The 23,653-nt window shown below is 51.9% G+C and overlaps 60 non-coding genes across 60 annotated transcripts; 25 read left to right on the forward strand and 35 right to left on the reverse strand.

Annotated features, from left to right (window-relative positions):
• The first annotated feature begins 31 nt into the window (after positions 1 to 31).
• On the forward strand, positions 32 to 103 carry trnag-ucc (transfer RNA glycine (anticodon UCC)). The gene has a single exon. It is a non-coding gene; the product is annotated as a tRNA-Gly (tRNA).
• An 89-nt stretch (positions 104 to 192) lies between these two features.
• Positions 193 to 264, reverse strand: trnad-guc (transfer RNA aspartic acid (anticodon GUC)). Its single transcript has one exon. It is a non-coding gene; the product is annotated as a tRNA-Asp (tRNA).
• Positions 265 to 473: 209 nt separating this feature from the next.
• Positions 474 to 546, reverse strand: trnav-cac (transfer RNA valine (anticodon CAC)). Its single transcript has one exon. It is a non-coding gene; the product is annotated as a tRNA-Val (tRNA).
• A 453-nt stretch (positions 547 to 999) lies between these two features.
• Positions 1,000 to 1,071, forward strand: trnag-ucc (transfer RNA glycine (anticodon UCC)). The gene has a single exon. It is a non-coding gene; the product is annotated as a tRNA-Gly (tRNA).
• Positions 1,072 to 1,160: 89 nt separating this feature from the next.
• trnad-guc (transfer RNA aspartic acid (anticodon GUC)) lies at positions 1,161 to 1,232 on the reverse strand. The gene has a single exon. It is a non-coding gene; the product is annotated as a tRNA-Asp (tRNA).
• A 209-nt stretch (positions 1,233 to 1,441) lies between these two features.
• Positions 1,442 to 1,514, reverse strand: trnav-cac (transfer RNA valine (anticodon CAC)). The gene has a single exon. It is a non-coding gene; the product is annotated as a tRNA-Val (tRNA).
• Positions 1,515 to 1,967: 453 nt separating this feature from the next.
• On the forward strand, positions 1,968 to 2,039 carry trnag-ccc (transfer RNA glycine (anticodon CCC)). The gene has a single exon. It is a non-coding gene; the product is annotated as a tRNA-Gly (tRNA).
• Positions 2,040 to 2,128: 89 nt separating this feature from the next.
• trnad-guc (transfer RNA aspartic acid (anticodon GUC)) lies at positions 2,129 to 2,200 on the reverse strand. The gene has a single exon. It is a non-coding gene; the product is annotated as a tRNA-Asp (tRNA).
• Positions 2,201 to 2,680: 480 nt separating this feature from the next.
• Positions 2,681 to 2,752, forward strand: trnag-ucc (transfer RNA glycine (anticodon UCC)). The gene has a single exon. It is a non-coding gene; the product is annotated as a tRNA-Gly (tRNA).
• A 370-nt stretch (positions 2,753 to 3,122) lies between these two features.
• Positions 3,123 to 3,195, reverse strand: trnav-cac (transfer RNA valine (anticodon CAC)). Its single transcript has one exon. It is a non-coding gene; the product is annotated as a tRNA-Val (tRNA).
• A 453-nt stretch (positions 3,196 to 3,648) lies between these two features.
• On the forward strand, positions 3,649 to 3,720 carry trnag-ccc (transfer RNA glycine (anticodon CCC)). The gene has a single exon. It is a non-coding gene; the product is annotated as a tRNA-Gly (tRNA).
• Positions 3,721 to 3,809: 89 nt separating this feature from the next.
• Positions 3,810 to 3,881, reverse strand: trnad-guc (transfer RNA aspartic acid (anticodon GUC)). The gene has a single exon. It is a non-coding gene; the product is annotated as a tRNA-Asp (tRNA).
• Positions 3,882 to 4,634: 753 nt separating this feature from the next.
• On the forward strand, positions 4,635 to 4,706 carry trnag-ucc (transfer RNA glycine (anticodon UCC)). Its single transcript has one exon. It is a non-coding gene; the product is annotated as a tRNA-Gly (tRNA).
• Positions 4,707 to 4,795: 89 nt separating this feature from the next.
• On the reverse strand, positions 4,796 to 4,867 carry trnad-guc (transfer RNA aspartic acid (anticodon GUC)). Its single transcript has one exon. It is a non-coding gene; the product is annotated as a tRNA-Asp (tRNA).
• Positions 4,868 to 5,075: 208 nt separating this feature from the next.
• On the reverse strand, positions 5,076 to 5,148 carry trnav-cac (transfer RNA valine (anticodon CAC)). The gene has a single exon. It is a non-coding gene; the product is annotated as a tRNA-Val (tRNA).
• Positions 5,149 to 5,601: 453 nt separating this feature from the next.
• On the forward strand, positions 5,602 to 5,673 carry trnag-ucc (transfer RNA glycine (anticodon UCC)). The gene has a single exon. It is a non-coding gene; the product is annotated as a tRNA-Gly (tRNA).
• A 369-nt stretch (positions 5,674 to 6,042) lies between these two features.
• Positions 6,043 to 6,115, reverse strand: trnav-cac (transfer RNA valine (anticodon CAC)). Its single transcript has one exon. It is a non-coding gene; the product is annotated as a tRNA-Val (tRNA).
• Positions 6,116 to 6,568: 453 nt separating this feature from the next.
• Positions 6,569 to 6,640, forward strand: trnag-ucc (transfer RNA glycine (anticodon UCC)). The gene has a single exon. It is a non-coding gene; the product is annotated as a tRNA-Gly (tRNA).
• Positions 6,641 to 7,010: 370 nt separating this feature from the next.
• trnav-cac (transfer RNA valine (anticodon CAC)) lies at positions 7,011 to 7,083 on the reverse strand. The gene has a single exon. It is a non-coding gene; the product is annotated as a tRNA-Val (tRNA).
• Positions 7,084 to 8,082: 999 nt separating this feature from the next.
• Positions 8,083 to 8,154, forward strand: trnag-ucc (transfer RNA glycine (anticodon UCC)). The gene has a single exon. It is a non-coding gene; the product is annotated as a tRNA-Gly (tRNA).
• An 89-nt stretch (positions 8,155 to 8,243) lies between these two features.
• On the reverse strand, positions 8,244 to 8,315 carry trnad-guc (transfer RNA aspartic acid (anticodon GUC)). Its single transcript has one exon. It is a non-coding gene; the product is annotated as a tRNA-Asp (tRNA).
• A 209-nt stretch (positions 8,316 to 8,524) lies between these two features.
• Positions 8,525 to 8,597, reverse strand: trnav-cac (transfer RNA valine (anticodon CAC)). The gene has a single exon. It is a non-coding gene; the product is annotated as a tRNA-Val (tRNA).
• A 453-nt stretch (positions 8,598 to 9,050) lies between these two features.
• trnag-ucc (transfer RNA glycine (anticodon UCC)) lies at positions 9,051 to 9,122 on the forward strand. Its single transcript has one exon. It is a non-coding gene; the product is annotated as a tRNA-Gly (tRNA).
• Positions 9,123 to 9,211: 89 nt separating this feature from the next.
• On the reverse strand, positions 9,212 to 9,283 carry trnad-guc (transfer RNA aspartic acid (anticodon GUC)). Its single transcript has one exon. It is a non-coding gene; the product is annotated as a tRNA-Asp (tRNA).
• A 209-nt stretch (positions 9,284 to 9,492) lies between these two features.
• On the reverse strand, positions 9,493 to 9,565 carry trnav-cac (transfer RNA valine (anticodon CAC)). Its single transcript has one exon. It is a non-coding gene; the product is annotated as a tRNA-Val (tRNA).
• Positions 9,566 to 10,018: 453 nt separating this feature from the next.
• Positions 10,019 to 10,090, forward strand: trnag-ucc (transfer RNA glycine (anticodon UCC)). Its single transcript has one exon. It is a non-coding gene; the product is annotated as a tRNA-Gly (tRNA).
• Positions 10,091 to 10,179: 89 nt separating this feature from the next.
• On the reverse strand, positions 10,180 to 10,251 carry trnad-guc (transfer RNA aspartic acid (anticodon GUC)). The gene has a single exon. It is a non-coding gene; the product is annotated as a tRNA-Asp (tRNA).
• A 735-nt stretch (positions 10,252 to 10,986) lies between these two features.
• Positions 10,987 to 11,058, forward strand: trnag-ucc (transfer RNA glycine (anticodon UCC)). Its single transcript has one exon. It is a non-coding gene; the product is annotated as a tRNA-Gly (tRNA).
• An 89-nt stretch (positions 11,059 to 11,147) lies between these two features.
• trnad-guc (transfer RNA aspartic acid (anticodon GUC)) lies at positions 11,148 to 11,219 on the reverse strand. Its single transcript has one exon. It is a non-coding gene; the product is annotated as a tRNA-Asp (tRNA).
• A 209-nt stretch (positions 11,220 to 11,428) lies between these two features.
• Positions 11,429 to 11,501, reverse strand: trnav-cac (transfer RNA valine (anticodon CAC)). Its single transcript has one exon. It is a non-coding gene; the product is annotated as a tRNA-Val (tRNA).
• A 453-nt stretch (positions 11,502 to 11,954) lies between these two features.
• Positions 11,955 to 12,026, forward strand: trnag-ucc (transfer RNA glycine (anticodon UCC)). Its single transcript has one exon. It is a non-coding gene; the product is annotated as a tRNA-Gly (tRNA).
• An 89-nt stretch (positions 12,027 to 12,115) lies between these two features.
• On the reverse strand, positions 12,116 to 12,187 carry trnad-guc (transfer RNA aspartic acid (anticodon GUC)). Its single transcript has one exon. It is a non-coding gene; the product is annotated as a tRNA-Asp (tRNA).
• Positions 12,188 to 12,396: 209 nt separating this feature from the next.
• On the reverse strand, positions 12,397 to 12,469 carry trnav-cac (transfer RNA valine (anticodon CAC)). The gene has a single exon. It is a non-coding gene; the product is annotated as a tRNA-Val (tRNA).
• Positions 12,470 to 12,922: 453 nt separating this feature from the next.
• Positions 12,923 to 12,994, forward strand: trnag-ucc (transfer RNA glycine (anticodon UCC)). Its single transcript has one exon. It is a non-coding gene; the product is annotated as a tRNA-Gly (tRNA).
• Positions 12,995 to 13,364: 370 nt separating this feature from the next.
• Positions 13,365 to 13,437, reverse strand: trnav-cac (transfer RNA valine (anticodon CAC)). The gene has a single exon. It is a non-coding gene; the product is annotated as a tRNA-Val (tRNA).
• A 453-nt stretch (positions 13,438 to 13,890) lies between these two features.
• trnag-ucc (transfer RNA glycine (anticodon UCC)) lies at positions 13,891 to 13,962 on the forward strand. The gene has a single exon. It is a non-coding gene; the product is annotated as a tRNA-Gly (tRNA).
• An 89-nt stretch (positions 13,963 to 14,051) lies between these two features.
• On the reverse strand, positions 14,052 to 14,123 carry trnad-guc (transfer RNA aspartic acid (anticodon GUC)). Its single transcript has one exon. It is a non-coding gene; the product is annotated as a tRNA-Asp (tRNA).
• A 209-nt stretch (positions 14,124 to 14,332) lies between these two features.
• On the reverse strand, positions 14,333 to 14,405 carry trnav-cac (transfer RNA valine (anticodon CAC)). Its single transcript has one exon. It is a non-coding gene; the product is annotated as a tRNA-Val (tRNA).
• Positions 14,406 to 14,858: 453 nt separating this feature from the next.
• trnag-ucc (transfer RNA glycine (anticodon UCC)) lies at positions 14,859 to 14,930 on the forward strand. The gene has a single exon. It is a non-coding gene; the product is annotated as a tRNA-Gly (tRNA).
• An 896-nt stretch (positions 14,931 to 15,826) lies between these two features.
• Positions 15,827 to 15,898, forward strand: trnag-ucc (transfer RNA glycine (anticodon UCC)). The gene has a single exon. It is a non-coding gene; the product is annotated as a tRNA-Gly (tRNA).
• A 370-nt stretch (positions 15,899 to 16,268) lies between these two features.
• trnav-cac (transfer RNA valine (anticodon CAC)) lies at positions 16,269 to 16,341 on the reverse strand. Its single transcript has one exon. It is a non-coding gene; the product is annotated as a tRNA-Val (tRNA).
• Positions 16,342 to 16,794: 453 nt separating this feature from the next.
• trnag-ucc (transfer RNA glycine (anticodon UCC)) lies at positions 16,795 to 16,866 on the forward strand. Its single transcript has one exon. It is a non-coding gene; the product is annotated as a tRNA-Gly (tRNA).
• A 370-nt stretch (positions 16,867 to 17,236) lies between these two features.
• On the reverse strand, positions 17,237 to 17,309 carry trnav-cac (transfer RNA valine (anticodon CAC)). Its single transcript has one exon. It is a non-coding gene; the product is annotated as a tRNA-Val (tRNA).
• A 453-nt stretch (positions 17,310 to 17,762) lies between these two features.
• Positions 17,763 to 17,834, forward strand: trnag-ccc (transfer RNA glycine (anticodon CCC)). Its single transcript has one exon. It is a non-coding gene; the product is annotated as a tRNA-Gly (tRNA).
• An 89-nt stretch (positions 17,835 to 17,923) lies between these two features.
• trnad-guc (transfer RNA aspartic acid (anticodon GUC)) lies at positions 17,924 to 17,995 on the reverse strand. The gene has a single exon. It is a non-coding gene; the product is annotated as a tRNA-Asp (tRNA).
• A 480-nt stretch (positions 17,996 to 18,475) lies between these two features.
• trnag-ucc (transfer RNA glycine (anticodon UCC)) lies at positions 18,476 to 18,547 on the forward strand. The gene has a single exon. It is a non-coding gene; the product is annotated as a tRNA-Gly (tRNA).
• Positions 18,548 to 18,917: 370 nt separating this feature from the next.
• Positions 18,918 to 18,990, reverse strand: trnav-cac (transfer RNA valine (anticodon CAC)). The gene has a single exon. It is a non-coding gene; the product is annotated as a tRNA-Val (tRNA).
• A 453-nt stretch (positions 18,991 to 19,443) lies between these two features.
• On the forward strand, positions 19,444 to 19,515 carry trnag-ccc (transfer RNA glycine (anticodon CCC)). Its single transcript has one exon. It is a non-coding gene; the product is annotated as a tRNA-Gly (tRNA).
• Positions 19,516 to 19,604: 89 nt separating this feature from the next.
• On the reverse strand, positions 19,605 to 19,676 carry trnad-guc (transfer RNA aspartic acid (anticodon GUC)). Its single transcript has one exon. It is a non-coding gene; the product is annotated as a tRNA-Asp (tRNA).
• Positions 19,677 to 20,411: 735 nt separating this feature from the next.
• trnag-ucc (transfer RNA glycine (anticodon UCC)) lies at positions 20,412 to 20,483 on the forward strand. Its single transcript has one exon. It is a non-coding gene; the product is annotated as a tRNA-Gly (tRNA).
• An 89-nt stretch (positions 20,484 to 20,572) lies between these two features.
• On the reverse strand, positions 20,573 to 20,644 carry trnad-guc (transfer RNA aspartic acid (anticodon GUC)). Its single transcript has one exon. It is a non-coding gene; the product is annotated as a tRNA-Asp (tRNA).
• Positions 20,645 to 20,853: 209 nt separating this feature from the next.
• Positions 20,854 to 20,926, reverse strand: trnav-cac (transfer RNA valine (anticodon CAC)). The gene has a single exon. It is a non-coding gene; the product is annotated as a tRNA-Val (tRNA).
• A 453-nt stretch (positions 20,927 to 21,379) lies between these two features.
• Positions 21,380 to 21,451, forward strand: trnag-ucc (transfer RNA glycine (anticodon UCC)). Its single transcript has one exon. It is a non-coding gene; the product is annotated as a tRNA-Gly (tRNA).
• An 89-nt stretch (positions 21,452 to 21,540) lies between these two features.
• Positions 21,541 to 21,612, reverse strand: trnad-guc (transfer RNA aspartic acid (anticodon GUC)). The gene has a single exon. It is a non-coding gene; the product is annotated as a tRNA-Asp (tRNA).
• A 209-nt stretch (positions 21,613 to 21,821) lies between these two features.
• trnav-cac (transfer RNA valine (anticodon CAC)) lies at positions 21,822 to 21,894 on the reverse strand. Its single transcript has one exon. It is a non-coding gene; the product is annotated as a tRNA-Val (tRNA).
• Positions 21,895 to 22,347: 453 nt separating this feature from the next.
• Positions 22,348 to 22,419, forward strand: trnag-ucc (transfer RNA glycine (anticodon UCC)). Its single transcript has one exon. It is a non-coding gene; the product is annotated as a tRNA-Gly (tRNA).
• Positions 22,420 to 22,508: 89 nt separating this feature from the next.
• On the reverse strand, positions 22,509 to 22,580 carry trnad-guc (transfer RNA aspartic acid (anticodon GUC)). Its single transcript has one exon. It is a non-coding gene; the product is annotated as a tRNA-Asp (tRNA).
• Positions 22,581 to 22,789: 209 nt separating this feature from the next.
• trnav-cac (transfer RNA valine (anticodon CAC)) lies at positions 22,790 to 22,862 on the reverse strand. Its single transcript has one exon. It is a non-coding gene; the product is annotated as a tRNA-Val (tRNA).
• A 453-nt stretch (positions 22,863 to 23,315) lies between these two features.
• trnag-ucc (transfer RNA glycine (anticodon UCC)) lies at positions 23,316 to 23,387 on the forward strand. Its single transcript has one exon. It is a non-coding gene; the product is annotated as a tRNA-Gly (tRNA).
• An 89-nt stretch (positions 23,388 to 23,476) lies between these two features.
• On the reverse strand, positions 23,477 to 23,548 carry trnad-guc (transfer RNA aspartic acid (anticodon GUC)). Its single transcript has one exon. It is a non-coding gene; the product is annotated as a tRNA-Asp (tRNA).
• Positions 23,549 to 23,653: the final 105 nt, after the last annotated feature.

The following is a 23,653-nucleotide window of genomic DNA, read 5'->3' on the forward strand; positions in this document are numbered from 1 at the left end:
AACGGCCTAGGTCCAGCTTCCGCCCGCTGTGGCGTTGGTGGTATAGTGGTGAGCATAGCTGCCTTCCAAGCAGTTGACCCGGGTTCGATTCCCGGCCAACGCATTCACTTTAAAACACGTTTCTCCAACAGCTGCCACGGTTTGCGAAGCGAATTGTTTTGCAAATCTACATAGCGCAAGAAAATCACCTTTCTCCCCGTCGGGGAATCGAACCCCGGTCTTCCGCGTGACAGGCGGAGATACTGTCCACTATACTAACGAGGACGACTGCGCAGGGCCAGTGGGGCTGTGGGAGAACCACCACTACGAAAGCATGGACGACACTTTGAACGAATTCCTTTAGGCTGCACTTAGTCCTGTTTTTTTTCTTTTGATATCAGCTAAAATTGGCCAAATCCTAAGACCTTGAAAATAAAAGCCACAGAGGTCAAGACGAGGATTAAACGGCTAGCAAAGAGAAGAGACGCGCCTTGTGTTTCTGCCCGGCATCGATCCGGGGACCTTTCGCGTGTGAGGCGAACGTGATAACCACTACACTACAGAAACCAGCCGCTGAGCAAACAGACAGTCTCCCGTTCGGCTCATGGTGGACAGTCACATGGCACTTCGACATTCCGGAGAACCCAAACAGACTGGAGGGGCAGCCGCATTGCTTTTATTTGGAAAATAAAAGCCACACAAGTCAAGACGAGGATTAAACAGGTAGCAAAGAGAAGAGACGCTAATCCTGGCTTTAGTAAGCCTTGCGTTTCCGCCCGGCATCGATCCGGGGACCTTTCGCGTGTTAGGCAAACGTGATAACCACTACACTACAGAAACCAGCCGCTGGCCAAACAGACAGTCTGCCGTTCGGGTCATGGTGGACAGTGACATGGCACTTCGACATTACGGAGAACCCAAACAGCCTGGAGGGGCAGCCACGGCTTAACGCGGATCATAATAGGACTTCAAGCAATGACGTTCGTGCAAACGGCCTAGGTCCAGCTTCCGCCCGCTGTGGCGTTGGTGGTATAGTGGTGAGCATAGCTGCCTTCCAAGCAGTTGACCCGGGTTCGATTCCCGGCCAACGCATTCACTTTAAAACACGTTTCTCCAACAGCTGCCACGGTTTGCGAAGCGAATTGTTTTGCAAATCTACATAGCGCAAGAAAATCACCTTTCTCCCCGTCGGGGAATCGAACCCCGGTCTTCCGCGTGACAGGCGGAGATACTGTCCACTATACTAACGAGGACGACTGTGCAGGGCCAGTGGGGCTGTGGGAGAACCACCACTACGAAAGCATGGACGACACTTTGAACGAATTCCTTTAGGCTGCACTTAGTCCTGTTTTTTTTCTTTTGATATCAGCTAAAATTGGCCAAATCCTAAGACCTTGAAAATAAAAGCCACAGAGGTCAAGACGAGGATTAAACGGCTAGCAAAGAGAAGAGACGCGCCTTGTGTTTCTGCCCGGCATCGATCCGGGGACCTTTCGCGTGTGAGGCGAACGTGATAACCACTACACTACAGAAACCAGCCGCTGAGCAAGCAGACAGTCTCCCATTCGGCTCATGGTGGACAGTCACATGGCACTTCGACATTCCGGAGAACCCAAACAGACTGGAGGGGCAGCCGCATTGCTTTTATTTGGAAAATAAAAGCCACACAAGTCAAGACGAGGATTAAACAGGTAGCAAAGAGAAGAGACGCTAATCCTGGCTTTAGTAAGCCTTGCGTTTCCGCCCGGCATCGATCCGGGGACCTTTCGCGTGTTAGGCAAACGTGATAACCACTACACTACAGAAACCAGCCGCTGGCCAAGCAGACAGTCTGCCGTTCGGCTCATGGTGGACAGTGACATGGCACTTCGACATTACGGAGAACCCAAACAGCCTGGAGGGGCAGCCACGGCTTAACGCGGATCATAATAGGACTTCAAGCAATGACGTTCGTGCAAACGGCCTAGGTCCAGCTTCCGCCCGCCGTGGCGTTGGTGGTATAGTGGTGAGCATAGCTGCCTCCCAAGCAGTTGACCCGGGTTCGATTCCCGGCCAACGCATTCACTTTAAAACACGTTTCTCCAACAGCTGCCACGCTTTGCGAAGCGAATTGTTTTGCAAATCTACATAGCGCAAGAAAATCACCTTTCTCCCCGTCGGGGAATCGAACCCCGGTCTTCCGCGTGACAGGCGGAGATACTGTCCACTATACTAACGAGGACGACTGCGCAGGGCCAGTGGGGCTGTGGGAGAACCACCACTACGAAAGCATGGACGACACTTTGAACGAATTCCTTTAGGCTGCACTTAGTCCTGTTTTTTTTCTTTTGATATCAGCTAAAATTGGCCAAATCCTAAGACCTTGAAAATAAAAGCCACAGAGGTCAAGACGAGGATTAAACGGCTAGCAAAGAGAAGAGACGCTAATCCTGGCTTTAGTAAGCCTTGCGTTTCCGCCCGGCATCGATCCGGGGATCTTTCGCGTGTTAGGCAAACGTGATAACCACTACACTACAGAAACCAGCCGCTGGCCAAACAGACAGTCTGCCGTTCGGGTCATGGTGGACAGTGACATGGCACTTCGACATTACGGAGAGCCCAAACAGCCTGGAGGGGCAGCCACGGCATAACGCGGATCATAATAGGACTTCAAGCAATGACGTTCGTGCAAACGGCCTAGGTCCAGCTTCCGCCCACTGTGGCGTTGGTGGTATAGTGGTGAGCATAGCTGCCTTCCAAGCAGTTGACCCGGGTTCGATTCCCGGCCAACGCATTCACTTTAAAACACGTTTCTCCAACAGCTGCCACGGTTTGTGAAGCGAATTGTTTTGCAAATCTACATAGCGCAAGAAAATCACCTTTCTCCCCGTCGGGGAATCGAACCCCGGTCTTCCGCATGACAGGCGGAGACACTGTCCACTACACTAACGAGGACGACTGCGCAGGGCCAGTGGGGCTGTGGGAGAACCACCACTACGAAAGCATGGACGACACTTTGAACGAATTCCTTTAGGCTGCACTTAGTCCTGTTTTTTTTCTTTTGATATCAGCTAAAATTGGCCAAATCCTAAGACCTTGAAAATAAAAGCCACAGAGGTCAAGACGAGGATTAAACGGCTAGCAAAGAGAAGAGACGCGCCTTGTGTTTCTGCCCGGCATCGATCCGGGGACCTTTCGCGTGTGAGGCGAACGTGATAACCACTACACTACAGAAACCAGCCGCTGAGCAAGCAGACAGTCTCCCATTCGGCTCATGGTGGACAGTCACATGGCACTTCGACATTCCGGAGAACCCAAACAGACTGGAGGGGCAGCCGCATTGCTTTTATTTGGAAAATAAAAGCCACACAAGTCAAGACGAGGATTAAACAGGTAGCAAAGAGAAGAGACGCTAATCCTGGCTTTAGTAAGCCTTGCGTTTCCGCCCGGCATCGATCCGGGGACCTTTCGCGTGTTAGGCAAACGTGATAACCACTACACTACAGAAACCAGCCGCTGGCCAAGCAGACAGTCTGCCGTTCGGCTCATGGTGGACAGTGACATGGCACTTCGACATTACGGAGAACCCAAACAGCCTGGAGGGGCAGCCACGGCTTAACGCGGATCATAATAGGACTTCAAGCAATGACGTTCGTGCAAACGGCCTAGGTCCAGCTTCCGCCCGCCGTGGCGTTGGTGGTATAGTGGTGAGCATAGCTGCCTCCCAAGCAGTTGACCCGGGTTCGATTCCCGGCCAACGCATTCACTTTAAAACACGTTTCTCCAACAGCTGCCACGCTTTGCGAAGCGAATTGTTTTGCAAATCTACATAGCGCAAGAAAATCACCTTTCTCCCCGTCGGGGAATCGAACCCCGGTCTTCCGCGTGACAGGCGGAGATACTGTCCACTATACTAACGAGGACGACTGCGCAGGGCCAGTGGGGCTGTGGGAGAACCACCACTACGAAAGCATGGACGACACTTTGAACGAATTCCTTTAGGCTGCACTTAGTCCTGTTTTTTTTCTTTTGATATCAGCTAAAATTGGCCAAATCCTAAGACCTTGAAAATAAAAGCCACAGAGGTCAAGACGAGGATTAAACGGCTAGCAAAGAGAAGAGACGCTAATCCTGGCTTTAGTAAGCCTTGCGTTTCCGCCCGGCATCGATCCGGGGACCTTTCGCGTGTGAGGCGAACGTGATAACCACTACACTACAGAAACCAGCCGCTGAGCAAACAGACAGTCTCCCGTTCGGCTCATGGTGGACAGTCACATGGCACTTCGACATTCCGGAGAACCCAAACAGACTGGAGGGGCAGCCGCATTGCTTTTATTTGGAAAATAAAAGCCACACAAGTCAAGACGAGGATTAAACAGGTAGCAAAGAGAAGAGACGCTAATCCTGGCTTTAGTAAGCCTTGCGTTTCCGCCCGGCATCGATCCGGGGACCTTTCGCGTGTTAGGCAAACGTGATAACCACTACACTACAGAAACCAGCCGCTGGCCAAACAGACAGTCTGCCGTTCGGGTCATGGTGGACAGTGACATGGCACTTCGACATTACGGAGAACCCAAACAGCCTGGAGGGGCAGCCACGGCATAACGCGGATCATAATAGGACTTCAAGCAATGACGTTCGTGCAAACGGCCTAGGTCCAGCTTCCGCCCACTGTGGCGTTGGTGGTATAGTGGTGAGCATAGCTGCCTTCCAAGCAGTTGACCCGGGTTCGATTCCCGGCCAACGCATTCACTTTAAAACACGTTTCTCCAACAGCTGCCACGGTTTGCGAAGCGAATTGTTTTGCAAATCTACATAGCGCAAGAAAATCACCTTTCTCCCCGTCGGGGAATCGAACCCCGGTCTTCCGCGTGACAGGCGGAGATACTGTCCACTATACTAACGAGGACGACTGCGCAGGGCCAGTGGGGCTGTGGGAGAACCACCACTACGAAAGCATGGACGACACTTTGAACGAATTCTTTAGGCTGCACTTAGTCCTGTTTTTTTTCTTTTGATATCAGCTAAAATTGGCCAAATCCTAAGACCTTGAAAATAAAAGCCACAGAGGTCAAGACGAGGATTAAACGGCTAGCAAAGAGAAGAGATGCGCCTTGTGTTTCTGCCCGGCATCGATCCGGGGACCTTTCGCGTGTGAGGCGAACGTGATAACCACTACACTACAGAAACCAGCCGCTGAGCAAACAGACAGTCTCCCATTCGGCTCATGGTGGACAGTCACATGGCACTTCGACATTCCGGAGAACCCAAACAGACTGGAGGGGCAGCCGCATTGCTTTTATTTGGAAAATAAAAGCCACACAAGTCAAGACGAGGATTAAACAGGTAGCAAAGAGAAGAGACGCTAATCCTGGCTTTAGTAAGCCTTGCGTTTCCGCCCGGCATCGATCCGGGGACCTTTCGCGTGTTAGGCAAACGTGATAACCACTACACTACAGAAACCAGCCGCTGGCCAAACAGACAGTCTGCCGTTCGGGTCATGGTGGACAGTGACATGGCACTTCGACATTACGGAGAACCCAAACAGCCTGGAGGGGCAGCCACAGCTTGACGCGGATCATAATAGGACTTCAAGCAATGACGTTCGTGCAAACGGCCTAGGTCCAGCTTCCGCCCGCTGTGGCGTTGGTGGTATAGTGGTGAGCATAGCTGCCTTCCAAGCAGTTGACCCGGGTTCGATTCCCGGCCAACGCATTCACTTTAAAACACGTTTCTCCAACAGCTGCCACGGTTTGCGAAGCGAATTGTTTTGCAAATCTACATAGCGCAAGAAAATCACCTTTCTCCCCGTCGGGGAATCGAACCCCGGTCTTCCGCGTGACAGGCGGAGATACTGTCCACTAAACTAACGAGGACAACTGCGCAGGGCCAGTGGGGCTGTGGGAGAACCACCACTACGAAAGCATGGACGACACTTTGAACGAATTCTTTAGGCTGCACTTAGTCCTGTTTTTTTTCTTTTGATATCAGCTAAAATTGGCCAAATCCTAAGACCTTGAAAATAAAAGCCACAGAGGTCAAGACGAGGATTAAACGGCTAGCAAAGAGAAGAGACGCGCCTTGTGTTTCTGCCCGGCATCGATCCGGGGACCTTTCGCGTGTGAGGCGAACGTGATAACCACTACACTACAGAAACCAGCCGCTGAGCAAACAGACAGTCTCCCGTTCGGCTCATGGTGGACAGTCACATGGCACTTCGACATTCCGGAGAACCCAAACAGACTGGAGGGGCAGCCGCATTGCTTTTATTTGGAAAATAAAAGCCACACAAGTCAAGACGAGGATTAAACAGGTAGCAAAGAGAAGAGACGCTAATCCTGGCTTTAGTAAGCCTTGCGTTTCCGCCCGGCATCGATCCGGGGACCTTTCGCGTGTTAGGCAAACGTGATAACCACTACACTACAGAAACCAGCCGCTGGCCAAACAGACAGTCTGCCGTTCGGGTCATGGTGGACAGTGACATGGCACTTCGACATTACGGAGAACCCAAACAGCCTGGAGGGGCAGCCACGGCATAACGCGGATCATAATAGGACTTCAAGCAATGACGTTCGTGCAAACGGCCTAGGTCCAGCTTCCGCCCACTGTGGCGTTGGTGGTATAGTGGTGAGCATAGCTGCCTTCCAAGCAGTTGACCCGGGTTCGATTCCCGGCCAACGCATTCACTTTAAAACACGTTTCTCCAACAGCTGCCACGGTTTGCGAAGCGAATTGTTTTGCAAATCTACATAGCGCAAGAAAATCACCTTTCTCCCCGTCGGGGAATCGAACCCCGGTCTTCCGCATGACAGGCGGAGACACTGTCCACTACACTAACGAGGACGACTGCGCAGGGCCAGTGGGGCTGTGGGAGAACCACCACTACGAAAGCATGGACGACACTTTGAACGAATTCCTTTAGGCTGCACTTAGTCCTGTTTTTTTTCTTTTGATATCAGCTAAAATTGGCCAAATCCTAAGACCTTGAAAATAAAAGCCACAGAGGTCAAGACGAGGATTAAACGGCTAGCAAAGAGAAGAGACGCGCCTTGTGTTTCTGCCCGGCATCGATCCGGGGACCTTTCGCGTGTGAGGCGAACGTGATAACCACTACACTACAGAAACCAGCCGCTGAGCAAGCAGACAGTCTCCCATTCGGCTCATGGTGGACAGTCACATGGCACTTCGACATTCCGGAGAACCCAAACAGACTGGAAGGGCAGCCGCATTGCTTTTATTTGGAAAATAAAAGCCACACAAGTCAAGACGAGGATTAAACAGGTAGCAAAGAGAAGAGACGCTAATCCTGGCTTTAGTAAGCCTTGCGTTTCCGCCCGGCATCGATCCGGGGACCTTTCGCGTGTTAGGCAAACGTGATAACCACTACACTACAGAAACCAGCCGCTGGCCAAGCAGACAGTCTGCCGTTCGGCTCATGGTGGACAGTGACATGGCACTTCGACATTCCGGAGAACCCAAACAGACTGGAGGGGCAGCCGCATTGCTTTTATTTGGAAAATAAAAGCCACACAAGTCAAGACGAGGATTAAACAGGTAGCAAAGAGAAGAGACGCTAATCCTGGCTTTAGTAAGCCTTGCGTTTCCGCCCGGCATCGATCCGGGGACCTTTCGCGTGTGAGGCGAACGTGATAACCACTACACTACAGAAACCAGCCGCTGAGCAAACAGACAGTCTCCCGTTCGGCTCATGGTGGACAGTCACATGGCACTTCGACATTCCGGAGAACCCAAACAGACTGGAGGGGCAGCCGCATTGCTTTTATTTGGAAAATAAAAGCCACACAAGTCAAGACGAGGATTAAACAGGTAGCAAAGAGAAGAGACGCTAATCCTGGCTTTAATAAGCCTTGCGTTTCCGCCCGGCATCGATCCGGGGACCTTTCGCGTGTTAGGCAAACGTGATAACCACTACACTACAGAAACCAGCCGCTGGCCAAACAGACAGTCTGCCGTTCGGGTCATGGTGGACAGTGACATGGCACTTCGACATTACGGAGAACCCAAACAGCCTGGAGGGGCAGCCATGGCTTGACGCGGATCATAATAGGACTTCAAGCAATGACGTTCGTGCAAACGGCCTAGGTCCAGCTTCCGCCCGCTGTGGCGTTGGTGGTATAGTGGTGAGCATAGCTGCCTTCCAAGCAGTTGACCCGGGTTCGATTCCCGGCCAACGCATTCACTTTAAAACATGTTTCTCCAACAGCTGCCACGGTTTGCGAAGCGAATTGTTTTGCAAATCTACATAGCGCAAGAAAATCACCTTTCTCCCCGTCGGGGAATCGAACCCCGGTCTTCCGCGTGACAGGCGGAGATACTGTCCACTATACTAACGAGGACGACTGCGCAGGGCCAGTGGGGCTGTGGGAGAACCACCACTACGAAAGCATGGACGACACTTTGAACGAATTCCTTTAGGCTGCACTTAGTCCTGTTTTTTTTCTTTTGATATCAGCTAAAATTGGCCAAATCCTAAGACCTTGAAAATAAAAGCCACAGAGGTCAAGACGAGGATTAAACGGCTAGCAAAGAGAAGAGACGCGCCTTGTGTTTCTGCCCGGCATCGATCCGGGGACCTTTCGCGTGTGAGGCGAACGTGATAACCACTACACTACAGAAACCAGCCACTGAGCAAACAGACAGTCTCCCGTTCGGCTCATGGTGGACAGTCACATGGCACTTCGACATTCCGGAGAACCCAAACAGACTGGAGGGGCAGCCGCATTGCTTTTATTTGGAAAATAAAAGCCACACAAGTCAAGACGAGGATTAAACAGGTAGCAAAGAGAAGAGACGCTAATCCTGGCTTTAGTAAGCCTTGCGTTTCCGCCCGGCATCGATCCGGGGACCTTTCGCGTGTTAGGCAAACGTGATAACCACTACACTACAGAAACCAGCCGCTGGCCAAACAGACAGTCTGCCGTTCGGGTCATGGTGGACAGTGACATGGCACTTCGACATTACGGAGAACCCAAACAGCCTGGAGGGGCAGCCACGGCTTGACGCGGATCATAATAGGACTTCAAGCAATGACGTTCGTGCAAACGGCCTAGGTCCAGCTTCCGCCCGCTGTGGCGTTGGTGGTATAGTGGTGAGCATAGCTGCCTTCCAAGCAGTTGCCCCGGGTTCGATTCCCGGCCAACGCATTCACTTTAAAACACGTTTCTCCAACAGCTGCCACGCTTTGCGAAGCGAATTGTTTTGCAAATCTACATAGCGCAAGAAAATCACCTTTCTCCCCGTCGGGGAATCGAACCCCGGTCTTCCGCGTGACAGGCGGAGATACTGTCCACTATACTAACGAGGACGACTGCGCAGGGCCAGTGGGGCTGTGGGAGAACCACCACTACGAAAGCATGGACGACACTTTGAACGAATTCCTTTAGGCTGCACTTAGTCCTGTTTTTTTTCTTTTGATATCAGCTAAAATTGGCCAAATCCTAAGACCTTGAAAATAAAAGCCACAGAGGTCAAGACGAGGATTAAACGGCTAGCAAAGAGAAGAGACGCGCCTTGTGTTTCTGCCCGGCATCGATCCGGGGACCTTTCGCGTGTGAGGCGAACGTGATAACCACTACACTACAGAAACCAGCCGCTGAGCAAACAGACAGTCTCCCGTTCGGCTCATGGTGGACAGTCACATGGCACTTCGACATTCCGGAGAACCCAAACAGACTGGAGGGGCAGCCGCATTGCTTTTATTTGGAAAATAAAAGCCACACAAGTCAAGACGAGGATTAAACAGGTAGCAAAGAGAAGAGACGCTAATCCTGGCTTTAGTAAGCCTTGCGTTTCCGCCCGGCATCGATCCGGGGACCTTTCGCGTGTTAGGCAAACGTGATAACCACTACACTACAGAAACCAGCCGCTGGCCAAACAGACAGTCTGCCGTTCGGGTCATGGTGGACAGTGACATGGCACTTCGACATTACGGAGAACCCAAACAGCCTGGAGGGGCAGCCACGGCTTAACGCGGATCATAATAGGACTTCAAGCAATGACGTTCGTGCAAACGGCCTAGGTCCAGCTTCCGCCCGCTGTGGCGTTGGTGGTATAGTGGTGAGCATAGCTGCCTTCCAAGCAGTTGACCCGGGTTCGATTCCCGGCCAACGCATTCACTTTAAAACACGTTTCTCCAACAGCTGCCACGCTTTGCGAAGCGAATTGTTTTGCAAATCTACATAGCGCAAGAAAATCACCTTTCTCCCCGTCGGGGAATCGAACCCCGGTCTTCCGCGTGACAGGCGGAGATACTGTCCACTATACTAACGAGGACGACTGCGCAGGGCCAGTGGGGCTGTGGGAGAACCACCACTACGAAAGCATGGACGACACTTTGAACGAATTCCTTTAGGCTGCACTTAGTCCTGTTTTTTTTCTTTTGATATCAGCTAAAATTGGCCAAATCCTAAGACCTTGAAAATAAAAGCCACAGAGGTCAAGACGAGGATTAAACGGCTAGCAAAGAGAAGAGACGCGCCTTGTGTTTCTGCCCGGCATCGATCCGGGGACTTTTCGCGTGTGAGGCGAACGTGATAACCACTACACTACAGAAACCAGCCGCTGAGCAAACAGACAGTCTCCCGTTCGGCTCATGGTGGACAGTCACATGGCACTTCGACATTCCGGAGAACCCAAACAGACTGGAGGGGCAGCCGCATTGCTTTTATTTGGAAAATAAAAGCCACACAAGTCAAGACGAGGATTAAACAGGTAGCAAAGAGAAGAGACGCTAATCCTGGCTTTAGTAAGCCTTGCGTTTCCGCCCGGCATCGATCCGGGGACCTTTCGCGTGTTAGGCAAACGTGATAACCACTACACTACAGAAACCAGCCGCTGGCCAAACAGACAGTCTGCCGTTCGGGTCATGGTGGACAGTGACATGGCACTTCGACATTACGGAGAACCCAAACAGCCTGGAGGGGCAGCCACGGCTTAACGCGGATCATAATAGGACTTCAAGCAATGGCGTTCGTGCAAACGGCCTAGGTCCAGCTTCCGCCCGCTGTGGCGTTGGTGGTATAGTGGTGAGCATAGCTGCCTTCCAAGCAGTTGACCCGGGTTCGATTCCCGGCCAACGCATTCACTTTAAAACACGTTTCTCCAACAGCTGCCACGGTTTGCGAAGCTAATTGTTTTGCAAATCTACATAGCGCAAGAAAATCACCTTTCTCCCCGTCGGGGAATCGAACCCCGGTCTTCCGCGTGACAGGCGGAGATACTGTCCACTATACTAACGAGGACGACTGCGCAGGGCCAGTGGGGCTGTGGGAGAACCACCACTACGAAAGCATGGACGACACTTTGAACGAATTCCTTTAGGCTGCACTTAGTCCTGTTTTTTTTCTTTTGATATCAGCTAAAATTGGCCAAATCCTAAGACCTTGAAAATAAAAGCCACAGAGGTCAAGACGAGGATTAAACGGCTAGCAAAGAGAAGAGACGCGCCTTGTGTTTCTGCCCGGCATCGATCCGGGGACCTTTCGCGTGTGAGGCGAACGTGATAACCACTACACTACAGAAACCAGCCGCTGAGCAAACAGACAGTCTCCCGTTCGGCTCATGGTGGACAGTCACATGGCACTTCGACATTCCGGAGAACCCAAACAGACTGGAGGGGCAGCCGCATTGCTTTTATTTGGAAAATAAAAGCCACACAAGTCAAGACGAGGATTAAACAGGTAGCAAAGAGAAGAGACGCTAATCCTGGCTTTAGTAAGCCTTGCGTTTCCGCCCGGCATCGATCCGGGGACCTTTCGCGTGTTAGGCAAACGTGATAACCACTACACTACAGAAACCAGCCGCTGGCCAAACAGACAGTCTGCCGTTCGGGTCATGGTGGACAGTGACATGGCACTTCGACATTACGGAGAACCCAAACAGCCTGGAGGGGCAGCCACGGCTTAACGCGGATCATAATAGGACTTCAAGCAATGACGTTCGTGCAAACGGCCTAGGTCCAGCTTCCGCCCGCTGTGGCGTTGGTGGTATAGTGGTGAGCATAGCTGCCTTCCAAGCAGTTGACCCGGGTTCGATTCCCGGCCAACGCATTCACTTTAAAACACGTTTCTCCAACAGCTGCCACGGTTTGCGAAGCGAATTGTTTTGCAAATCTACATAGCGCAAGAAAATCACCTTTCTCCCCGTCGGGGAATCGAACCCCGGTCTTCCGCGTGACAGGCGGAGATACTGTCCACTATACTAACGAGGACGACTGCGCAGGGCCAGTGGGGCTGTGGGAGAACCACCACTACGAAAGCATGGACGACACTTTGAACGAATTCCTTTAGGCTGCACTTAGTCCTGTTTTTTTTCTTTTGATATCAGCTAAAATTGGCCAAATCCTAAGACCTTGAAAATAAAAGCCACAGAGGTCAAGACGAGGATTAAACGGCTAGCAAAGAGAAGAGACGCGCCTTGTGTTTCTGCCCGGCATCGATCCGGGGACCTTTCGCGTGTGAGGCGAACGTGATAACCACTACACTACAGAAACCAGCCGCTGAGCAAACAGACAGTCTCCCATTCGGCTCATGGTGGACAGTCACATGGCACTTCGACATTCCGGAGAACCCAAACAGACTGGAGGGGCAGCCGCATTGCTTTTATTTGGAAAATAAAAGCCACACAAGTCAAGACGAGGATTAAACAGGTAGCAAAGAGAAGAGACGCTAATCCTGGCTTTAGTAAGCCTTGCGTTTCCGCCCGGCATCGATCCGGGGACCTTTCGCGTGTTAGGCAAACGTGATAACCACTACACTACAGAAACCAGCCGCTGGCCAAACAGACAGTCTGCCGTTCGGGTCATGGTGGACAGTGACATGGCACTTCGACATTACGGAGAACCCAAACAGCCTGGAGGGGCAGCCACGGCTTAACGCGGATCATAATAGGACTTCAAGCAATGACGTTCGTGCAAACGGCCTAGGTCCAGCTTCCGCCCGCTGTGGCGTTGGTGGTATAGTGGTGAGCATAGCTGCCTTCCAAGCAGTTGACCCGGGTTCGATTCCCGGCCAACGCATTCACTTTAAAACACGTTTCTCCAACAGCTGCCGCGGTTTGCGAAGCGAATTGTTTTGCAATTCTACATAGCGCAAGAAAATCACCTTTCTCCCCGTCGGGGAATCGAACCGCGGTCTTCCGCGTGACAGGCGGAGATACTGTCCACCATACTAACGAGGACGACTGCGCAGGGCCAGTGGGGCTGTGGGAGAACCACCACTACGAAAGCATGGACGACACTTTGAACGAATTCCTTTAGGCTGCACTTAGTCCTGTTTTTTTTCTTTTGATATCAGCTAAAATTGGCCAAATCCTAAGACCTTGAAAATAAAAGCCACAGAGGTCAAGACGAGGATTAAACGGCTAGCAAAGAGAAGAGACGCGCCTTGTGTTTCTGCCCGGCATCGATCCGGGGACCTTTCGCGTGTGAGGCGAACGTGATAACCACTACACTACAGAAACCAGCCGCTGAGCAAACAGACAGTCTCCCGTTCGGCTCATGGTGGACAGTCACATGGCACTTCGACATTCCGGAGAACCCAAACAGACTGGAGGGGCAGCCGCATTGCTTTTATTTGGAAAATAAAAGCCACACAAGTCAAGACGAGGATTAAACAGGTAGCAAAGAGAAGAGACGCTAATCCTGGCTTTAGTAAGCCTTGCGTTTCCGCCCGGCATCGATCCGGGGACCTTTCGCGTGTTAGGCAAACGTGATAACCACTACACTACAGAAACCAGCCGCTGGCCAAACAGACAGTCTGCCGTTCGGGTCATGGTGGACAGTGACATGGCACTTCGACATTACGGAGAACCCAAACAGCCTGGAGGGGCAGCCACGGCTTAACGCGGATCATAATAGGACTTCAAGCAATGACGTTCGTGCAAACGGCCTAGGTCCAGCTTCCGCCCGCTGTGGCGTTGGTGGTATAGTGGTGAGCATAGCTGCCTTCCAAGCAGTTGACCCGGGTTCGATTCCCGGCCAACGCATTCACTTTAAAACACATTTCTCCAACAGCTGCCACGGTTTGCGAAGCGAATTGTTTTGCAAATCTACATAGCGCAAGAAAATCACCTTTCTCCCCGTCGGGGAATCGAACCCCGGTCTTCCGCGTGACAGGCGGAGATACTGTCCACTATACTAACGAGGACGACTGCGCAGGGCCAGTGGGGCTGTGGGAGAACCACCACTACGAAAGCATGGACGACACTTTGAACGAATTCCTTTAGGCTGCACTTAGTCCTGTTTTTTTTCTTTTGATATCAGCTAAAATTGGCCAAATCCTAAGACCTTGAAAATAAAAGCCACAGAGGTCAAGACGAGGATTAAACGGCTAGCAAAGAGAAGAGACGCGCCTTGTGTTTCTGCCCGGCATCGATCCGGGGACCTTTCGCGTGTGAGGCGAACGTGATAACCACTACACTACAGAAACCAGCCGCTGAGCAAACAGACAGTCTCCCGTTCGGCTCATGGTGGACAGTCACATGGCACTTCGACATTCCGGAGAACCCAAACAGACTGGAGGGGCAGCCGCATTGCTTTTATTTGGAAAATAAAAGCCACACAAGTCAAGACGAGGATTAAACAGGTAGCAAAGAGAAGAGACGCTAATCCTGGCTGTAGTAAGCCTTGCGTTTCCGCCCGGCATCGATCCGGGGACCTTTCGCGTGTTAGGCAAACGTGATAACCACTACACTACAGAAACCAGCCGCTGGCCAAACAGACAGTCTGCCGTTCGGGTCATGGTGGACAGTGACATGGCACTTCGACATTACGGAGAACCCAAACAGCCTGGAGGGGCAGCCACGGCTTAACGCGGATCATAATAGGACTTCAAGCAATGACGTTCGTGCAAACGGCCTAGGTCCAGCTTCCGCCCGCTGTGGCGTTGGTGGTATAGTGGTGAGCATAGCTGCCTTCCAAGCAGTTGACCCGGGTTCGATTCCCGGCCAACGCATTCACTTTAAAACACGTTTCTCCAACAGCTGCCACGGTTTGCGAAGCGAATTGTTTTGCAATTCTACATAGCGCAAGAAAATCACCTTTCTCCCCGTCGGGGAATCGAACCCCGGTCTTCCGCGTGACAGGCGGAGATACTGTCCACCATACTAACGAGGACGACTGCGCAGGGCCAGTGGGGCTGTGGGAGAACCACCACTACGAAAGCATGGACGACACTTTAAACGAATTCCTTTAGGCTGCACTTAGTCCTGTTTTTTTTCTTTTGATATCAGCTAAAATTGGCCAAATCCTAAGACCTTGAAAATAAAAGCCACAGAGGTCAAGACGAGGATTAAACGGCTAGCAAAGAGAAGAGACGCGCCTTGTGTTTCTGCCCGGCATCGATACGGGGACCTTTCACGTGTGAGGCGAACGTGATAACCACTACACTACAGAAACCAGCCGCTGAGCAAACAGACAGTCTCCCGTTCGGCTCATGGTGGACAGTCACATGGCACTTCGACATTCCGGAGAACCCAAACAGACTGGAGGGGCAGCCGCATTGCTTTTATTTGGAAAATAAAAGCCACACAAGTCAAGACGAGGATTAAACAGGTAGCAAAGAGAAGAGACGCTAATCCTGGCTTTAGTAAGCCTTGCGTTTCCGCCCGGCATCGATCCGGGGACCTTTCGCGTGTTAGGCAAACGTGATAACCACTACACTACAGAAACCAGCCGCTGGCCAAACAGACAGTCTGCCGTTCGGGTCATGGTGGACAGTGACATGGCACTTCGACATTACGGAGAACCCAAACAGCCTGGAGGGGCAGCCACGGCTTGACGCGGATCATAATAGGACTTCAAGCAATGACGTTCGTGCAAACGGCCTAGGTCCAGCTTCCGCCCGCTGTGGCGTTGGTGGTATAGTGGTGAGCATAGCTGCCTTCCAAGCAGTTGACCCGGGTTCGATTCCCGGCCAACGCATTCACTTTAAAACACGTTTCTCCAACAGCTGCCTCGGTTTGCGAAGCGAATTGTTTTGCAAATCTACATAGCGCAAGAAAATCACCTTTCTCCCCGTCGGGGAATCGAACCCCGGTCTTCCGCGTGACAGGCGGAGATACTGTCCACTAAACTAACGAGGACAACTGCGCAGGGCCAGTGGGGCTGTGGGAGAACCACCACTACGAAAGCATGGACGACACTTTGAACGAATTCCTTTAGGCTGCACTTAGTCCTGTTTTTTTTCTTTTGATATCAGCTAAAATTGGCCAAATCCTAAGACCTTGAAAATAAAAGCCACAGAGGTCAAGACGAGGATTAAACGGCTAGCAAAGAGAAGAGACGCGCCTTGTGTTTCTGCCCGGCATCGATCCGGGGACCTTTCGCGTGTGAGGCGAACGTGATAACCACTACACTACAGAAACCAGCCGCTGAGCAAACAGACAGTCTCCCGTTCGGCTCATGGTGGACAGTCACATGGCACTTCGACATTCCGGAGAACCCAAACAGACTGGAGGGGCAGCCGCATTGCTTTTATTTGGAAAATAAAAGCCACACAAGTCAAGACGAGGATTAAACAGGTAGCAAAGAGAAGAGACGCTAATCCTGGCTTTAGTAAGCCTTGCGTTTCCGCCCGGCATCGATCCGGGGACCTTTCGCGTGTTAGGCAAACGTGATAACCACTACACTACAGAAACCAGCCACTGGCCAAACAGACAGTCTGCCGTTCGGGTCATGGTGGACAGTGACATGGCACTTCGACATTACGGAGAACCCAAACAGCCTGGAGGGGCAGCCACGGCATAACGCGGATCATAATAGGACTTCAAGCAATGACGTTCGTGCAAACGGCCTAGGTCCAGCTTCCGCCCACTGTGGCGTTGGTGGTATAGTGGTGAGCATAGCTGCCTTCCAAGCAGTTGACCCGGGTTCGATTCCCGGCCAACGCATTCACTTTAAAACACGTTTCTCCAACAGCTGCCACGGTTTGCGAAGCGAATTGTTTTGCAAATCTACATAGCGCAAGAAAATCACCTTTCTCCCCGTCGGGGAATCGAACCCCGGTCTTCCGCATGACAGGTGGAGACACTGTCCACTACACTAACGAGGACGACTGCGCAGGGCCAGTGGGGCTGTGGGAGAACCACCACTACGAAAGCATGGACGACACTTTGAACGAATTCCTTTAGGCTGCACTTAGTCCTGTTTTTTTTCTTTTGATATCAGCTAAAATTGGCCAAATCCTAAGACCTTGAAAATAAAAGCCACAGAGGTCAAGACGAGGATTAAACGGCTAGCAAAGAGAAGAGACGCGCCTTGTGTTTCTGCCCGGCATCGATCCGGGGACCTTTCGCGTGTGAGGCGAACGTGATAACCACTACACTACAGAAACCAGCCGCTGAGCAAGCAGACAGTCTCCCATTCGGCTCATGGTGGACAGTCACATGGCACTTCGACATTCCGGAGAACCCAAACAGACTGGAGGGGCAGCCGCATTGCTTTTATTTGGAAAATAAAAGCCACACAAGTCAAGACGAGGATTAAACAGGTAGCAAAGAGAAGAGACGCTAATCCTGGCTTTAGTAAGCCTTGCGTTTCCGCCCGGCATCGATCCGGGGACCTTTCGCGTGTTAGGCAAACGTGATAACCACTACACTACAGAAACCAGCCGCTGGCCAAGCAGACAGTCTGCCGTTCGGCTCATGGTGGACAGTGACATGGCACTTCGACATTACGGAGAACCCAAACAGCCTGGAGGGGCAGCCACGGCTTAACGCGGATCATAATAGGACTTCAAGCAATGACGTTCGTGCAAACGGCCTAGGTCCAGCTTCCGCCCGCCGTGGCGTTGGTGGTATAGTGGTGAGCATAGCTGCCTCCCAAGCAGTTGACCCGGGTTCGATTCCCGGCCAACGCATTCACTTTAAAACACGTTTCTCCAACAGCTGCCACGCTTTGCGAAGCGAATTGTTTTGCAAATCTACATAGCGCAAGAAAATCACCTTTCTCCCCGTCGGGGAATCGAACCCCGGTCTTCCGCGTGACAGGCGGAGATACTGTCCACTATACTAACGAGGACGACTGCGCAGGGCCAGTGGGGCTGTGGGAGAACCACCACTACGAAAGCATGGACGACACTTTGAACGAATTCCTTTAGGCTGCACTTAGTCCTGTTTTTTTTCTTTTGATATCAGCTAAAATTGGCCAAATCCTAAGACCTTGAAAATAAAAGCCACAGAGGTCAAGACGAGGATTAAACGGCTAGCAAAGAGAAGAGACGCTAATCCTGGCTTTAGTAAGCCTTGCGTTTCCGCCCGGCATCGATCCGGGGATCTTTCGCGTGTTAGGCAAACGTGATAACCACTACACTACAGAAACCAGCCGCTGGCCAAACAGACAGTCTGCCGTTCGGGTCATGGTGGACAGTGACATGGCACTTCGACATTACGGAGAGCCCAAACAGCCTGGAGGGGCAGCCACGGCATAACGCGGATCATAATAGGACTTCAAGCAATGACGTTCGTGCAAACGGCCTAGGTCCAGCTTCCGCCCACTGTGGCGTTGGTGGTATAGTGGTGAGCATAGCTGCCTTCCAAGCAGTTGACCCGGGTTCGATTCCCGGCCAACGCATTCACTTTAAAACACGTTTCTCCAACAGCTGCCACGGTTTGTGAAGCGAATTGTTTTGCAAATCTACATAGCGCAAGAAAATCACCTTTCTCCCCGTCGGGGAATCGAACCCCGGTCTTCCGCATGACAGGCGGAGACACTGTCCACTACACTAACGAGGACGACTGCGCAGGGCCAGTGGGGCTGTGGGAGAACCACCACTACGAAAGCATGGACGACACTTTGAACGAATTCCTTTAGGCTGCACTTAGTCCTGTTTTTTTTCTTTTGATATCAGCTAAAATTGGCCAAATCCTAAGACCTTGAAAATAAAAGCCACAGAGGTCAAGACGAGGATTAAACGGCTAGCAAAGAGAAGAGACGCGCCTTGTGTTTCTGCCCGGCATCGATCCGGGGACCTTTCGCGTGTGAGGCGAACGTGATAACCACTACACTACAGAAACCAGCCGCTGAGCAAGCAGACAGTCTCCCATTCGGCTCATGGTGGACAGTCACATGGCACTTCGACATTCCGGAGAACCCAAACAGACTGGAGGGGCAGCCGCATTGCTTTTATTTGGAAAATAAAAGCCACACAAGTCAAGACGAGGATTAAACAGGTAGCAAAGAGAAGAGACGCTAATCCTGGCTTTAGTAAGCCTTGCGTTTCCGCCCGGCATCGATCCGGGGACCTTTCGCGTGTTAGGCAAACGTGATAACCACTACACTACAGAAACCAGCCGCTGGCCAAGCAGACAGTCTGCCGTTCGGCTCATGGTGGACAGTGACATGGCACTTCGACATTACGGAGAACCCAAACAGCCTGGAGGGGCAGCCACGGCTTAACGCGGATCATAATAGGACTTCAAGCAATGACGTTCGTGCAAACGGCCTAGGTCCAGCTTCCGCCCGCCGTGGCGTTGGTGGTATAGTGGTGAGCATAGCTGCCTCCCAAGCAGTTGACCCGGGTTCGATTCCCGGCCAACGCATTCACTTTAAAACACGTTTCTCCAACAGCTGCCACGCTTTGCGAAGCGAATTGTTTTGCAAATCTACATAGCGCAAGAAAATCACCTTTCTCCCCGTCGGGGAATCGAACCCCGGTCTTCCGCGTGACAGGCGGAGATACTGTCCACTATACTAACGAGGACGACTGCGCAGGGCCAGTGGGGCTGTGGGAGAACCACCACTACGAAAGCATGGACGACACTTTGAACGAATTCCTTTAGGCTGCACTTAGTCCTGTTTTTTTTCTTTTGATATCAGCTAAAATTGGCCAAATCCTAAGACCTTGAAAATAAAAGCCACAGAGGTCAAGACGAGGATTAAACGGCTAGCAAAGAGAAGAGACGCGCCTTGTGTTTCTGCCCGGCATCGATCCGGGGACCTTTCGCGTGTGAGGCGAACGTGACAACCACTACACTACAGAAACCAGCCGCTGAGCAAACAGACAGTCTCCCGTTCGGCTCATGGTGGACAGTCACATGGCACTTCGACATTCCGGAGAACCCAAACAGACTGGAGGGGCAGCCGCATTGCTTTTATTTGGAGAATAAAAGCCACACAAGTCAAGACGAGGATTAAACAGGTAGCAAAGAGAAGAGACGCTAATCCTGGCTTTAGTAAGCCTTGCGTTTCCGCCCGGCATCGATCCGGGGACCTTTCGCGTGTTAGGCAAACGTGATAACCACTACACTACAGAAACCAGCCGCTGGCCAAACAGACAGTCTGCCGTTCGGGTCATGGTGGACAGTGACATGGCACTTCGACATTACGGAGAACCCAAACAGCCTGGAGGGGCAGCCACGGCATAACGCGGATCATAATAGGACTTCAAGCAATGACGTTCGTGCAAACGGCCTAGGTCCAGCTTCCGCCCACTGTGGCGTTGGTGGTATAGTGGTGAGCATAGCTGCCTTCCAAGCAGTTGACCCGGGTTCGATTCCCGGCCAACGCATTCACTTTAAAACACGTTTCTCCAACAGCTGCCACGCTTTGCGAAGCGAATTGTTTTGCAAATCTACATAGCGCAAGAAAATCACCTTTCTCCCCGTCGGGGAATCGAACCCCGGTCTTCCGCGTGACAGGCGGAGATACTGTCCACTATACTAACGAGGACGACTGCGCAGGGCCAGTGGGGCTGTGGGAGAACCACCACTACGAAAGCATGGACGACACTTTGAACGAATTCCTTTAGGCTGCACTTAGTCCTGTTTTTTTTCTTTTGATATCAGCTAAAATTGGCCAAATCCTAAGACCTTGAAAATAAAAGCCACAGAGGTCAAGACGAGGATTAAACGGCTAGCAAAGAGAAGAGACGCGCCTTGTGTTTCTGCCCGGCATCGATCCGGGGACCTTTCGCGTGTGAGGCGAACGTGATAACCACTACACTACAGAAACCAGCCGCTGAGCAAACAGACAGTCTCCCGTTCGGCTCATGGTGGACAGTCACATGGCACTTCGACATTCCGGAGAACCCAAACAGACTGGAGGGGCAGCCGCATTGCTTTTATTTGGAGAATAAAAGCCACACAAGTCAAGACGAGGATTAAACAGGTAGCAAAGAGAAGAGACGCTAATCCTGGCTTTAGTAAGCCTTTCGTTTCCGCCCGGCATCGATCCGGGGACCTTTCGCGTGTTAGGCAAACGTGATAACCACTACACTACAGAAACCAGCCGCTGGCCAAACAGACAGTCTGCCGTTCGGGTCATGGTGGACAGTGACATGGCACTTCGACATTACGGAGAACCCAAACAGCCTGGAGGGGCAGCCACGGCTTGACGCGGATCATAATAGGACTTCAAGCAATGACGTTCGTGCAAACGGCCTAGGTCCAGCTTCCGCCCGCTGTGGCGTTGGTGGTATAGTGGTGAGCATAGCTGCCTTCCAAGCAGTTGACCCGGGTTCGATTCCCGGCCAACGCATTCACTTTAAAACACGTTTCTCCAACAGCTGCCACGCTTTGCGAAGCGAATTGTTTTGCAAATCTACACAGCGCAAGAAAATCACCTTTCTCCCCGTCGGGGAATCGAACCCCGGTCTTCCGCGTGACAGGCGGAGATACTGTCCACTATACTAACGAGGACGACTGCGCAGGGCCAGTGGGGCTGTGGGAGAACCACCACTATGAAAGCATGGACGACACTTTGAACGAATTCCTTTAGGCTGCACTTAGTCCTGTTTTTTTTCTTTTGATATCAGCTAAAATTGGCCAAATCCTAAGACCTTGAAAATAAAAGCCACAGAGGTCAAGACGAGGATTAAACGGCTAGCAAAGAGAAGAGACGCGCCTTGTGTTTCTGCCCGGCATCGATCCGGGGACCTTTCGCGTGTGAGGCGAACGTGATAACCACTACACTACAGAAACCAGCCGCTGAGCAAACAGACAGTCTCCCGTTCGGCTCATGGTGGACAGTCACATGGCACTTCGACATTCCGGAGAACCCAAACAGACTGGAGGGGCAGCCGCATTGCTTTTATTTGGAAAATAAAAGCCACACAAGTCAAGACGAGGATTAAACAGGTAGCAAAGAGAAGAGACGCTAATCCTGGCTGTAGTAAGCCTTGCGTTTCCGCCCGGCATCGATCCGGGGACCTTTCGCGTGTTAGGCAAACGTGATAACCACTACACTACAGAAACCAGCCGCTGGCCAAACAGACAGTCTGCCGTTCGGGTCATGGTGGACAGTGACATGGCACTTCGACATTACGGAGAACCCAAACAGCCTGGAGGGGCAGCCACGGCTTGACGCGGATCATAATAGGACTTCAAGCAATGACGTTCGTGCAAACGGCCTAGGTCCAGCTTCCGCCCGCTGTGGCGTTGGTGGTATAGTGGTGAGCATAGCTGCCTTCCAAGCAGTTGACCCGGGTTCGATTCCCGGCCAACGCATTCACTTTAAAACACGTTTCTCCAACAGCTGCCACGCTTTGCGAAGCGAATTGTTTTGCAAATCTACATAGCGCAAGATAATCACCTTTCTCCCCGTCGGGGAATCGAACCCCGGTCTTCCGCGTGACAGGCGGAGATACTGTCCACTATACTAACGAGGACGACTGCGCAGGGCCAGTGGGGCTGTGGGAGAACCACCACTACGAAAGCATGGACGACACTTTGAACGAATTCCTTTAGGCTGCACTTAGTCCTGTTTTTTTTCTTTTGATATCAGCTAAAATTGGCCAAATCCTAAGACCTTGAAAATAAAAGCCACAGAGGTCAAGACGAGGATTAAACGGCTAGCAAAGAGAAGAGACGCGCCTTGTGTTTCTGCCCGGCATCGATCCGGGGACCTTTCGCGTGTGAGGCGAACGTGATAACCACTACACTACAGAAACCAGCCGCTGAGCAAACAGACAGTCTCCCGTTCGGCTCATGGTGGACAGTCACATGGCACTTCGACATTCCGGAGAACCCAAACAGACTGGAGGGGCAGCCGCATTGCTTTTATTTGGAAAATAAAAGCCACACAAGTCAAGACGAGGATTAAACAGGTAGCAAAGAGAAGAGACGCTAATCCTGGCTGTAGTAAGCCTTGCGTTTCCGCCCGGCATCGATCCGGGGACCTTTCGCGTGTTAGGCAAACGTGATAACCACTACACTACAGAAACCAGCCGCTGGCCAAACAGACAGTCTGCCGTTCGGGTCATGGTGGACAGTGACATGGCACTTCGACATTACGGAGAACCCAAACAGCCTGGAGGGGCAGCCACGGCTTGACGCGGATCATAATAGGACTTCAAGCAATGACGTTCGTGCAAACGGCCTAGGTCCAGCTTCCGCCCGCTGTGGCGTTGGTGGTATAGTGGTGAGCATAGCTGCCTTCCAAGCAGTTGACCCGGGTTCGATTCCCGGCCAACGCATTCACTTTAAAACACGTTTCTCCAACAGCTGCCACGCTTTGCGAAGCGAATTGTTTTGCAAATCTACATAGCGCAAGATAATCACCTTTCTCCCCGTCGGGGAATCGAACCCCGGTCTTCCGCGTGACAGGCGGAGATACTGTCCACTATACTAACGAGGACGACTGCGCAGGGCCGGTGGGGCTGTGGGAGAACCACCACTACGAAAGCATGGACGACACTTTGAACGAATTCCTTTAGGCTGCACTTAGTCCTGTTTTTTTTCT

Source organism: Hoplias malabaricus, chromosome 15 (assembly GCF_029633855.1).
Source record: "Hoplias malabaricus isolate fHopMal1 chromosome 15, fHopMal1.hap1, whole genome shotgun sequence".
Taxonomy (NCBI): domain Eukaryota; kingdom Metazoa; phylum Chordata; class Actinopteri; order Characiformes; family Erythrinidae; genus Hoplias; species Hoplias malabaricus.